This window comes from Eriocheir sinensis, chromosome 13, assembly GCF_024679095.1.
Source record: "Eriocheir sinensis breed Jianghai 21 chromosome 13, ASM2467909v1, whole genome shotgun sequence".
In the NCBI taxonomy this organism is placed as follows: domain Eukaryota; kingdom Metazoa; phylum Arthropoda; class Malacostraca; order Decapoda; family Varunidae; genus Eriocheir; species Eriocheir sinensis.
The window spans coordinates 448,317-461,841 of NC_066521.1; the positions used below are offsets into that span (position 1 = coordinate 448,317).

The 13,525-nt window shown below is 43.9% G+C and overlaps 2 long non-coding RNA genes across 5 annotated transcripts in view; one reads left to right on the forward strand and one right to left on the reverse strand.

Moving 5' to 3' along the window:
• Positions 1–13,525, forward strand: part of LOC126997842 (uncharacterized) — a 36,076-nt gene that overhangs the window by 14,131 nt on the left and 8,420 nt on the right. The window lies entirely within an intron of this gene.
• The window catches only part of LOC126997841 (uncharacterized), a 34,212-nt gene continuing 31,645 nt past the window's right edge, over positions 10,959–13,525 (reverse strand). For 3 of the 4 annotated variants that reach the window (XR_007752398.1, XR_007752399.1, XR_007752397.1), the window contains exon 8: positions 10,960–12,230. This is a non-coding gene — a long non-coding RNA (uncharacterized LOC126997841). Of the gene's footprint in view, positions 12,522–13,525 lie in introns of all 4 variants that reach the window. The other variant, XR_007752400.1, reaches the window with a different exon arrangement.

A 13,525-nucleotide genomic window follows, 5' to 3' on the forward strand; every position in this document is an offset into this window, starting at 1 on the left:
CTTTGAAATAAAACCCGATGAAGTCCTTAAAGCCCTCAAATCACTTAAAACAAATAAAAGTCCTGGACCTGACAAAGTATATCCAACTCTGCTGAAAGAAACAAAGAGCGAAATACTCTCCTCACTCACAACCATATTCAATATGTCCTTGCGACAAGGCATCGTCCCTTCAGATTGGAAAAAGGCTAACGTGACACCGATTTTTGAGAAAGGAGACAAAAAGTATCAGGTAATTACAGGCCCAATAGTCTAACTTCGGTTGTAGGTAAGCTACTTGAGGCCATAATTAGAGACAAAATTGTGAGTTACCTTGAAAGCCACTCATTAATTGGAGACTCACAACATGGCTTCCGAAACAAAAGATCCTGCCAATGAAACCTATTAACCTTTTATAACGACCTCTTCACTGTTTATGACGTAACCAAATCACTGGACGTAGTCTATCTTGATTTCCAGAAAGCGTTTGATAAAGTCCCGCATCATAAATTACTTTACAAATTAAAGCAAATAGGTATTGACGGTCAAGTAAACCAATGGATCGCGAATTGGTTGAGCAACAGACAACGAAGAGTAGTGATTGACGGATTTAACTCAGAGTGGGCGCCGGTCACTAGTGGCGTCCCTCAGGGCTCGGTTCTTGGCCCAGTGCTCTTCATTATTTACATCAACGACGTGGATGTTGGACTCAATAACCGCATTAGTAAATTTGCAGACGACACAAAGATTGGTAACTCGGTTCTCACTGACGAAGACAGGCAAAGCCTCCAAGAGGATTTGCACAAAATTTCAGCTTGGTCTAATAGATGGGAGATGCCCTTTAACGTAAACAAGTGTCAGGTCCTTCAAGTTGGAACGAGGAATAAGAAGTTCGATTACGAAATGCGCGGCGTTAAACTCAAAAGCGTTCAATGCGTCAAGGACTTGGGGGTCAAAATCGCGTCAAACCTCAAATTCTCACAGCAATGCATCGATGCATGTTGGGCTTCATTAAAAGAAACTTTTTATTCAAGAATAAAGATGTAATACTCCCGCTCTACAATAGTTTAGTCAGACCCCACTTGGATTTTTTTTTTTCTTTACAACAAAGGAGGCAGCTCAAGGGCACACAAAAAAAGAAAAAAATAATAAACAAAAAAGCCTGCTACTCGCTGCTCCTAAAAAAGAATCAAAAGAGGTGGCCGAAAGCAAGATCAAATACGGTACGAGAGGTGTCCTGATACTCTCCTCTTGAAAGAGTTCAAGTCGTAGGCAGGAGGAAATACAGATGAAGGAAAATTGTTCCAGAGTTTACCAGCGTGAGGGACGAAAGAGTGAAGATGCTGGTTAACTCTTGCATAAGGGGTTTGGACAGTATAGGGATGAGCATGAGTAGAAAGTCGAGTGCAGCGGGGCCGCGAGAGGGGGGGAGGCATGCAGTTAGCAAGTTCAGACGAGCAGTCAGCGTGGAAATATCGATAGAAGATAGAAAGAGAGGCAACATTGCGGCGGAATTTAAGAGGTAGAAGACTATCAGTATGAGGAGGAGAGCTGATGAGACGAAGAGCCTTAGCCTCCACTCTGTCCAGAAGAGCTGTGTGAGTGGAGCCCCCCCACACATGAGATGCACTCCATACTAATATGCGGTACAGCTTTGGTCTGCCCACCATGCAAAGGATATTGCTAAATTAGAAGGTGTTCAGCGTCGGGCAACGAAAATGATCCCTTCCTTGCGCAACAAATCCTACGAAGAAAGGCTTTCTACCCTTAACATGTTCTTTCTTGAGAAACGTTGCCTCCGAGGAAAACTGATCGAATGTTTTAAAATACTTAATGATTTCACGAATGTAGACAGATCAACATTGTTTATGATCGATGACACTTTGCGCACGAGGAACAATGGCGTAAGACTCAGATGTTGACAAGTAAATTCAGACTGCACCAAGTTTTTCTTCACCAACGTTGTAGTGCGAGAATGGAATAAGCTTTCACCATCAGTGGTCCAGTGTAACACGATTGACTCCTTCAAAAATAAGCTCGACCGTCACTTCCTTCAACTTAATATCAACTAGAGTAGAAATGCAACGTTTTGGAGTCTTCTGATTAATGTAAAATCACTTAGGTTTAAGGACAGACCACCAAGTCTGGACCATGGGGTCTGTGTGGTCTGATTTTCTATGTAAATCTATGTAAATCTCTCTCTCTCTCTCTCTCTCTCTCTCTCTCTCTCTCTCTCTCTCTCTCTCTCTCTCTCTCTCTCTCTCTCTCTCTCTCTCTCTCTCTCTCTCTCTCTCTCTCTCTCTCTCTCTCTCTCTCTCTCTCTCTCTCTCTCTCTCTCTCTCTCTCTCTCTCTCTCTCTCTCTCTCTCTCTCTCTCTCTCTCTCTCTCTCTCTCTCTCTCTCTCTCTCTCTCTCTCTCTCTCTCTCTCTCTCTCTCTCTCTCTCTCTCTCTCTCTCTCTCTCTCTCTCTCTCTCTCTCTCTCTCTCTCTCTCTCTCTCTCTCTCTCTCTCTCTCTCTCTCTCTCTCTCTCTCTCTCTCTCTCTCTCTCTCTCTCTCTCTCTCTCTCTCTCTCTCTCTCTCTCTCAACTGTTTTTGTAGCATGCAATTGGAAAATTAGAAGAGGTCTTTCATGTTTTACTATTCTTTAACATTGCATTTAAAAAGCATGTTAGAGAAGCTGCATTTTGCCTCTTTTACTTATTGTATGAAGGTCAGTGAATATATTGCTAAATTCATCTCTAAATCTAAATATTTTTATTTATTTATTTATTTATTTTTACATCAAAGGATGCGGCTTAAGGGCAACAAAAAGAGTACAAAAAAAAAAAAAAAAAGCCCGCTACTTGCCGCTCCCACAAAAGTAAAAAGTGAAGAGTAGCCAAAAGAGAGGTCAATTTCGGGTGGAGAGGTGTCTTGATACACTCTTCTTGCAAGAGGTCAAGTCATAGGCAGGAGGAAATACAGACGAAGGAAGACTGTTCCAGAGTTTACCAGTGTAAAGAGATGAAAGAATGGAGATGCTGGTTAACTCTTGCATAAGGGGTTTGGACAGTATAGGGATGACCATGAGTAGAAAGGCGTGTGAAGCGGGGCCGCGGGAGGGGGGGAGGCATCCAGTTAGCAAGTTCAGAAGAGTAGTCAGCATGAAAATATCGATAGAAGATAGAAAGAGAGGCAACATGGCGGCGGAATTTAAGAGGCAGAAGGCTGTCAGTAAGAGGAGGAGAGCTGATGAGACGAAGAGCCTTAGACTCGATCCAATATATCCAGAAGAGCTGTGTGAGTGGAGCCTCCCCCCCACGTGAGATGCATACTCCATATGAGGGCGGACAAGGCCCCTATATATGGAAAGCATCTGTGTGGAGGAGAAGAACTGGCGGAGACGATACAGAACGCCCAACTTCGAGGAAGCTGATTTAGTAAGAGAGGAGATGTGACGTTTCCAGTTGAGATTTTGAATTAAGGATAGACCGAGGATATTTAGTGTTGAAGAAGGTGACAGCTGAGTGTTGTCGAAGAATAGGGGATAGGTGTTTGGAAGATTGTGTCGAGTTGATAGGTGGAGAAACTGGGTTTTTAAGGCGTTGAAGGACACAAGGTTCCTTTTACCCCAATCGGAAATGATAGCAAGGTCTGAGGTTAAGCGTTCTGCAGCCTCCAGTCTGGATACATATAATTCCTTTTCAAACTTTTATATGTATATATGGATAGAATTACTGGAATAAAAATACTGGAAAGAAAAAAACTGTGGTTTAAACCCCCCCCCCAAAAAAAATGGTTTAAACCAAAAAAAAAACGTTTTTTGTTTTTTTTAAACCATTGGTTTTTGCCAATCCTGGTGTGTGTGTGCGTGTGTATTTACCTAGTTGTATTTACCTAGTCGTAATTTTACAGGGCCTGGGCTTACGCTCGTGTGGTCCCGTCTCCGTATCTATAATTATCCAACTTTTCCTTGAAGCTCTGCACACTCTTCGCCGATACTATTTCTTCACTTAGTCTGTTCCAAACCTCTATATTTCTTTGAGGGAAGCTATATTTCTTTATGTCTCTTTAGCATCTTCCCTTCCTCAACTTTTTATTATGTCCTCTAGTATTCCTGCTGGAAGGTTCTTCTCTTAGTAGCAATTTCTCGTTTCTCGTGTATGTGTGTGTGTGTGTGTGTGTGTGGTATTGGTATGCTGGATATCCCCTCCCAAGGTGCAGGACTTTACATTTTTCTTCATTGAATTGTAGCAGCCACTTTTTGACCCATTCCTGTAGCTTGGTGAGGTCTGACTGTGGGAAATCTACAGTCAAGGGGTTAATACTGGCTCATGGCAGGTCCTTGGTGCGAGGCAGCGCCCTTTGTAACCCTGACAGTGACACATGGTCATGGCTACCAAGCTCAGGGACATTCTTAAACTTTTTTCAATACTTCCTTTGCTACTATTATTACCTCCACATCTGGCTCTACCACTGTTACTACCTTGGCAGGTGTACCTGAAGACGTTGTCAGTGTTACCTCAGCACAGGTTAAGAATAATTTAAGCAGGTGTGAAATCCCTAACCTTGTTCAAACAATTCTTTCGTAATAAAACTTTAGGGACGTAAACTTGGTTCTGTAATTATTGCATTCCATGAGCACCATCACGTTGTTATTGGCATTTCTCTCCGCTCTTTACATCTTAAGATAGTGACGTCAGTAATATCAGTGAGGAGGATGAGGAGAGATATAAGCAGAGGTGGGCAGGCTAGAATGATCAACACTTTATACTGTAACCTGTACTGTGTGGGGGGTGGGGGGGGTCCACTCACACAGCTCTCCTTGACATAGTGGAGTCAAAGGCTCTTCGTCTCATCAGCTCTCCTCCTCATACTGATAGTCTTCTACCTCTCAAAGTCCGCCGCCATGTTGCCCCCCTTTCTATCTTCTATCGAGATTTTCATGCTGACTGCTCTTCTGAACTTGCTAACTGCATGCCTCCCCCCCCCTCCCGCGGCCCCGCTGCACTCGACTTTCTACTCATGCTCATCCCTATACTGTCCAAACCCCTTATGCAAGAGTCAACCAGCATCATCACTCTTTCATCCCTCACGCTGGTAAACTCTGGAACAATCTTCCTTCATCTGTATTTCCTCCTGCCTACGACTTGAACTCTTTCAAGAGGAGGGTATCAGGGAACCTCTCCTCCCGAAATTGACCTCTCTTTTGTACACTCTTTTGACCTCTATTTAGGAGCAGTGAGTAGCGGGCTTTTTTTATATATTTTTTTCTTTACGCCCTTGAACTGCCTCCTTAGCTGTAAAAAAAAAAAAAAAAAAAAAAAAAAAAACGTCCGCTGGAATTGGCATGGATTTGACTTTCACTGGTAGCCTGGTCACATATAGTCCCAAGTCTTTCTCTGCCTCTGTGGTGGGTAGTGGAGTGTTTCCCATGTGGTATTGGTATGCTGGATATCCCCTCCCAAGGTGCGAGACTTTACATTTTTCTTCATTGAATTGTAGTAGCCACTTTTTGCTCCACTCCTGTAGCTTGGTGAGGTCTTGTGGTAGGAAATACGCAGTCAAGGGGTCAAGACAGGAGAGAACACACACACACACAAAACACACACACACACACACACACACACACACACACACACACACACACACACACACACTTGTTACATACCTCTCTCCATTTACAGGTGAGGTGCCTGGCCAGCAGCAAAAGCTCAGGAATCAAGACTTTATCAGCAGAAGAAGAGGCAGGATGACCCCAAACTGACTTTGCCGAGGACCAAGAATCGTAGTAACAGTAGTAGTATAAGTAGGTGGAGTAGTGGTAGTAGGTGGAGTAGTGTGCAAGATTCCTATCATCCAACACTCCACCCTTAAGAACATAAGAACATAGGGAAACTACAAGAGGCCGGGTGGCCTACACAGGGCAGCTCCAGAATCCCCCTCACTACTCACGATGGGTGAGGTGTAGTTTCAGGGGTTACAGGTAGAGGCTTGATCCTCGTTATACCGGCGGTACTATGCACGCACCAGTACCCTGCCACCTTACTGCACCCACACCTCACTGCCACCTGTCGTCCTCGTCCATGTAGCTATCCAGTCTACTCTTAAAACAAGCTATCGTCCCTGCACTAACTATGTGATTGCTGAGTCTATTCCATTCCCCCACCACCCTATTACTAAACCAATGCTTGCCTATATCTCTCCTAAATCTATACTTTTCTAATTTAAATCCATTACTGCGAGTTCTATCCTGCTGGCTAATTCTCAGTACTTAGTTTACTTATATCGCCTTTGTTGTAACCCTCGACCCATTTGAATACTTCAGTCAGACCCCCCCCGCACTCTTCGTCTTTCTAGTGAATGTAAGTTTAGATGTTTCAGCCTATTTTGATATGGGAGGTTCCTCAGCCCCTGAATCATCTTGGTCATCCTCCTCTGAACTGATTCTAGCAAGTTGATGTCCATTCTGTAGTCTGCTCTTCCTCCTAATTTATAGTTTGTTCTGTCCTCTCCATGTTTTCCTCCTTCCTGATATTCTTCCCTCATGTCTCCTCTTTGTTATATTATTTCCTCCTCCTTTTATACCATTTTTCCTTAATTCCTCCTTCCTAATATTTATCTTTTTCTCTTATGCTTCTCCTCCTCCTCCTCCTCCTCCTATAACCCTCTCTTTACCTTCTTACTGTTCATTCCCCATTTCCTCCTCCTCCTCCTCCTCCTATAACCCTTTCTTTACCTTCTTACTGTTCATTCCCCATTTCCTCCTCCTCCTCCTCCTCCTATAACCCTCTCTTTACCTTCTTACTGTTCATTCCCCATTTCCTCCTCCTCCTCCTCCTATAACCCTCTCTTTACCTTCTTACTGTTCATTCCCCATTTCCTCCTCCTCCTCCTCCTATAACCCTCTCTTTACCTTCTTACTGTTCATTCCCCATTTCCTCCTCCTCCTCCTCCTATTGCCCTCTCTTTACCTTCTTACTGTTCATTCCCCATTTCCTCCTCCTCCTCCTATTGCCCTCTCTTTACCTTCTTACTGTTCATTCCCCATTTCCTCCTCCTCCTCCTCCTATTGCCCTCTCTTTACCTTCTTACTGTTCATTCCCCATTTCCTCCTCCTCCTCCTCCTCCTCCTATAACCCTTTCTTTACCTTCTTATTGTTCATTCCCCATTTCCTCCTCCTCCTCCTCCTATTGCCCTCTCTTTACCTTCTCACTGTTCATTTCCCATTTCCTCCTCCTCCTCCTCCTTTAACCCTTTCTTTACCTTCTTACTGTTCATTTCCCATTTCCTCCTCCTCCTCCTCCTCCTCCTATAACCCTTTCTTTACCTTCTTACTGTTCATTTCCCATTTCCTCCTCCTCCTCCTCCTCCTATAACCCTTTCTTTACCTTCTTACTGTTCATTCCCCATTTCCTCCTCCTCCTCCTCCTCCTCCTATAACCCTCTCTTTACCTTCTTACTGTTCATTCCCCATTTCCTCCTCCTCCTCCTCCTATAACCCTTTCTTTACCTTCTTACTGTTCATTCCCCATTTCCTCCTCCTCCTCCTCCTATAACCCTTTCTTTACCTTCTTACTGTTCATTCCCCATTTCCTCCTCCTCCTATAACCCTTTCTTTACCTTCTTACTGTTCATTCCCCATTTCCTCCTCCTCCTCCTCCTATAGCCCTTTCTTTACCTTCTTATTGTTCATTCCCCATTTCCTCCTCCTCCTCCTATAACCCTTTCTTTACCTTCTTACTGTTCATTCCCCATTTCCTCCTCCTCCTATAACCCTTTCTTTACCTTCTTACTGTTCATTCCCCATTTCCTCCTCCTCCTATAACCCTCTCTTTACCTTCTTACTGTTCATTCCCCATTTCCTCCTCCTCCTCCTCCTCCTATAGCCCTTTCTTTACCTTCTTATTGTTCATTCCCCATTTCCTCCTCCTCCTCCTATAACCCTTTCTTTACCTTCTTACTGTTCATTCCCCATTTCCTCCTCCTCCTCCTCCTATAACCCTTTCTTTACCTTCTTACTGTTCATTCCCCATTTCCTCCTCCTCCTATAACCCTCTCTTTACCTTCTTACTGTTCATTCCCCATTTCCTCCTCCTCCTATAACCCTCTCTTTACCTTCTTACTGTTCATTCCCCATTTCCTCCTCCTCCTCCTATAACCCTCTCTTTACCTTCTTACTGTTCATTCCCCATTTCCTCCTCCTCCTCCTCCTCCTTCTGCTCCTCCTCCTCCTCTTCCTCCTATTTCCCTCTCTTTACTCTCCTTATTGTTCATTTCCCATTCTTCCGCTTGCTCTTCTAATTTTCCTTTTCCTGTGCTCCCCGTCCTGCCAAATATTCTTCCGTCATTCTCCTGCATCTTGTGTCTCTGCATTTCCTGTTCTGCCTTCCTTCCTTCATACTTTACATCTCCATTTCTCCTCCTTCTCCTACTCCTTCTTCTCTATATTTCCCATCTCTGTTACCTTCCCTTCTCCCATTCTGCTCCTCCTCCTCTTTTATGATTTTGATGTCGAGGGAAACTTAGATTTATTAGTTTCATCTCTCTCTCTCTCTCTCAGGGGGAAGACTTACACAGTTATTTTTTTTATTTCATTTATTTATTAACATATTTCTTGATACATTTTATTGTTCTCCTGATCAAAGCCTGGGTGGGGAGGGAGAGGGGTATGCTCTCTCTCTCTCTCACACACACACGCACACACACACACCATGAATTCAAAGCAAAATTGGACAGAAAGAGATATGAAGACACGACAATACAAGTTTAGCTCAAATCATGTGTACTACAACCAGGTAAACACACACACACATTTAAGAGGGAGAATATATCCCAAGGGTGGTGTTGCTTCAGAGAGTAAGGGGAGGGGTTTTTATATGTCTGGGGGGCATGTGTCTGTGGGGTTTGTAAACATACTGTGGGGGACATCCTGAGAGAGAGAGAGAGAGAGAGAGAGAGAGAGAGAGAGAGAGAGAGAGAGAGAGAGAGAGAGAGAGAGAGAGAGAGAGAGAGTGAGAGGTGAGTGAGTGAGGTGAGTGAGGAGTGGTGAGTGAGTGGTGGAGGTGGTGGTGGTGGTGAGTGAGGTGGTGAGTGGAGGTGGTGGTGAGTGAGTGGTGAGTGAGTGGAGGTGAGTGGTGGTGGTGAGTGAGTGAGGTGGTGAGTGGTGAGTGGTGGTGGTGGTGGTGGTGAGGTGAGTGAGTGAGTGGTGAGTGAGTGGTGGTGAGTGAGTGGTGGTGAGTGAGTGAGTGGTGAGTGAGGAGGAGTGAGTGAGTGGTGGTGGTGGTGAGTGGTGGTGGTGAGTGGAGGTGAGTGGTGGTGGTGGTGAGTGAGTGGTGGTGGTGGAGTGGTGGTGGTGGTGGTGGTGAGTGAGTGGTGGTGGTGAGTGAGTGGTGGTGGTGAGTGAGTGGTGAGTGTGGTGGTGGTGGTGGTGAGTGAGTGAGTGAGTGAGTGAGTTAATTTTCAGAACACTAAGTAAAGGCAACCCACACACATGCAATATCAACTTGGCTTACTACCAGTGATGGGATTCAGCCAGTTCGCAAGAACCTGTTCTTGAATTTCTTTAATCCTGTGAACCAGTTGTTACTGTTAGCTTAAATCAAGGGTTCTCAATTTTTCCCCCATGAACACCTTTTACTTATAACTTATTTTGGTAAACCCCTCATAGAGAGAACCTGCTCTTAAAAAATTTGAATCACCCCACTGCTTACTACTGAAGTGAAACCATTTTAGCGAGTCCATTGAGGCGCTCACTTCTGTGGGTCCTTTCCTCCCCTCTGCTCTGCCACACAGTCACAACATCTATTTTTTCCTCTCATGTGTTGCCTGTAGCTAACACACAAGAGGAAGAGACAGGTGCTGGGACTGTGTGGCAGAGCAGAGGGGAGGAATAGACCTGTGGGAGACAACCCCACAACGGACTCGATAAAATGATTCCGCTATACCACTACTATTGTTATTACTCCTACTACTACTACTACTACTACTACTACTACTACTACTACTACTAATAATAATAATAATAATATTAATATTAATAATAATAATATTTCTGCTACTACTACCACCACTTCAACTGCTGTTGCTACTACTACTACTACTACTACTACTACTACTACTACTCAGTGGCGTTCCTGAGGGGGGGGGCGAGGGGGGGCTGTTTGAAATCGCCCCCCGGGCCCCAAAGTGAGGGGGGCCCCAAAATGCGAAATTTAACCATTGCTGCTATGGCAGGAGGACAAGCTAAATTCAGTGGTCAAGGGCCCCATTTATATTTGGACCCGAAAGACAAATTTGGGTCTCACTAAAGGGCCCCAATTTTCAATTTTGTAAACAAAAATGTAACAAAAATGTTATGTCAAAGAAATAGGGCTCTTCAGGGGCCCCCTTCCAATCATGGAGACCATTATAGACCTAGGAGGGTGGGTAACGTTGATTGGGGTAAGGGCAGGGCCCGGGGGCCGATCTAAGGCAATTGATTACTGAGGTGTCAGTGTCATGTGTGGAAGAGGGAGAGAATTATGAATAAAGAATAATATATAGCTAAGTCTGCCTTAAATGTATGTAGACGGTATAGAAGAAAATGGGCCAGGAAGCTGTCTGTAATTTGCATTTACAAGTGCCTTTAAAATGATTCTACAATTGCTCATATTCTAAAAATTTTCCCGGGGTGGGGGGGTGGGGGCTAACAGCACCCCACTAAACCCCGCAGCTGCTTTGGCTCATTGTGCTCGCCTCTCACCCCATAAGAGGGGCCCCAAATGGGAATGAGCCCCCCGGGCCCCAAAATGTCTAGGAACGCCCCTGCTACTACTACTACTAATAATAATTATAATAATAATATTTCTGCTACTACTACCACAACTACAACTGCTTCTTCTACTACTATGGTCATATATATATATATATATATATATATATATATATATATATATATATATATATATATATATATATATATATATATATATATATATATATATATATATATATATATATATATATATATATCAATAATTCATGTTATTTCAGGTACATAAAGACATTGGCTCTGTATGTGAAAATAAAAATTTCTAATAATTTCCTGTGATTTTTAGAACCTTTGCTTCTTGTTTAGACTTTCTATTGGGAAATGCTGAAGGCCATGAGGAGGAAAGAGAAGAATCAGGCAGAATGTGCAAATGTGATGGAAGGGAGATCATGTGTCCTTCCCTGAAAGATGTAAAGCATTGTATTCGGCCACCAGCCACACAAACACATGCAAGACACCCCCAGATACAAAATAACTCTTATCTATTATCATGTGTTATGACCCCTGTGGTGATCTAGACATCCAGCCATGCACACACACACACACACATGCAAGACACCCCCAGATACAAAATAACTCTTATCTATTATGATGTGTTATGACCCCTGTGGTGATCTAGACATCCAGCCACACACACACACACACTGCCACTCAGGCCGGATTCTTTCCGTTGACTAGGAGTGTTTACTGTCCCCCCTTGAGCAAGGGGGATGGGGTGTGTGAGGTCCTGGCAGTACCCAGAGATCGACAATAATGAGCACTTGTTCATGTCGGGAGGGTACCTGCTGGCGAAAGTGAGTCCAACTCGTGATCAGGCTGTGGTGAATTACACACACATGCAAGACACTCCCAGATACAACCCTTACTTATTATGATGTGCTATGACCGCTGTGCTGATCTAGTAAGGAGGACATTCCAATCTCTGGTCATTAAGTCATCTATGCTTTTTAAGATACTCTAGGAAAGACTTGATATGGGGATGCAGAGTCTACATGACTGATTTCCATTTCTTTGTCACTTAAGAGAACAATAAAAATGTGTTAATTGTTCCCTTACTTCCATTTCTTTGTCACTTAAGAGAACAATAAAAATGTGTTAATTGTTCCCTTACTTCCATTTCTTTGTCACTTAAGAGAACAATAAAAATGTGTTAATTGTTCCCTTACTTCCATTTCTTTGTCACTTAAGAGAACAACAAATATGGGGCTAATGGTTCCCTTACATACATGACAATGGATGAAATGGAACTGACCCAAGAGCTGGTTATTGAAGACTTTCCTTCCCTCAGTACATTATGTAAAACAGTAACTTAATATAAACCACTGCTTTGCCTGCCCACTCAAACAGAGGGAAGGCCATGAAGGCAAGTTCTTTCCGCATGTCAAGCGGTGGAGTGAAGGAGTCGCCGGCCAGCTCCACAGAATACACAGGTCTGCAGGTTCCCTCCTCAACAGCAAGGACCTGAAAGATTGATCATCTCATCAAAAATTGGAAAATACATAAAACTGCATACTCTACCAGGGGTGGAGCATTTGTATTCGGTATTTGTATTCGAAAACAAGGGAGAAGTATTCATATTGGGGAGGCGGTGGCTGAGTGGTTAGCAAGCCGGCCTTGCATTCGGTGCGTTGTCCATGATGTGGGTTCGAATCCGCCACTAACCACCTGGGATGTTTCAGTCACCGCCGAGTGGCCTGAAACTACCCACATGCTGTCCTGAAGACCACCCGTCAACCCGGACTCTAGAAGAAGCTGTACAACGCAAGTGAAACCAAGCATGAGCTCCGGGGGGCAGCAGGGGCCAATAATAATGGCGCCACTATAAACAACTGCCTGCGCCATGACAGGCTTGGGCCGACCATCATGCCCATATGAATCAGCCTACCGGTGCCGTAGGCCACACATAAAAAATAAAAAAAATAAGTAAAAAAATAATCTGACAAATACTTCAAAATTTTTAATCAGAAATAGACCTCACCAAGCTACAGGAATGGATCAAAAAGTGGCTGCTACAATTCAATGAAGAAAAATGTAAAGTCCTGCACCTTGGGAGGGGATATCCAGCACACCAGTACCACATGGGAAACACTCCACTATCGACCACAGAGGCAGAGAAAGACATGGGAGTATGTGTTACCAGGCTACCGTGAGAGCCATATTCGTTACAATTGCAGCGGACGGGTTGAGGTAAGTGTGATACCTCTGTACCTATGATATATAATTGAATACTGGCACCAGTCATAAGTCATTCAGGAGCTCATTTTACTGTTGCATAACTTTTGAACATTGCTGTACCCAGTCACAGAGTATAGGGATTGTATCTCTGAGTATGATCCTATATCTTCTGGGGTACCACAAGGGACAAAATTAGGACCAGTAATCTTCCCGGCAGTGGTCCACTAGGTATGCCTAAATAATGACTCACATGCTAAATTTGTTGATGATCTTACACTTTGTGAAGTAATTGATATTAACAATGGGATAAACTACATCATCATCATCATTTCGTTTAGCGTTCGTTTTCACTCATCATGAGCGGTTGGATGTTTTATGGCTCGTAAATCAAGCCATTTTCACTTATTGGCGCAAGATTTTCCGGGTGCTTGCTCTTGCAAACCCAACCACCTATTTTAAGTGGTGGCTCTAGCCTTTGCCTGAACGAAACGGGCAAACCCTACAAGGCAGCAGGGGGTTATGAGGTTTAGCACCCACTATTCCACCCATAGCTGGGACTGGATGGCCATTGACTCTGATAA